This window comes from Cystoisospora suis, assembly GCF_002600585.1.
Source record: "Cystoisospora suis strain Wien I chromosome Unknown contig_3158, whole genome shotgun sequence".
In the NCBI taxonomy this organism is placed as follows: Eukaryota; Apicomplexa; class Conoidasida; order Eucoccidiorida; family Sarcocystidae; genus Cystoisospora; species Cystoisospora suis.
Genome location: NW_027155953.1, coordinates 701 through 1,097, shown reverse-complemented (window position 1 = coordinate 1,097; position 397 = coordinate 701).

Here is a 397-nt window from a genome sequence, read left to right as displayed (position 1 = left end):
ATCTCAGTCATCTGTTCTTCTTGTGTGAGACAGCACGGTATAGAGAATGTCTTTGTCATACAGATTGCAGGCGTGCTAGAGCTTCGTAGAGAAAGACGACATTGCTCGTGCCTCAGCAAAGGAGACTTCGGGGTGGGGGTGTGTATCAAACCATCTACTGACTTCCATCGATCTATCTCTTCCCATCTATCAATCTATGTATGGATCGATCTTGAACTATCTAGGTATCTTGCCTCAATCTGTCCTTGATCTACCTTTATCTATATATCTATTGTCGATAGAGTAGACGTGTAGAAGTGAACCTCCACACCCAATGAATTCCCGCATATAACGAACTCAGGCGTGGTGTATATACAGCATATCTGTCTATATCTCTATACATGCATGCACAATCCTC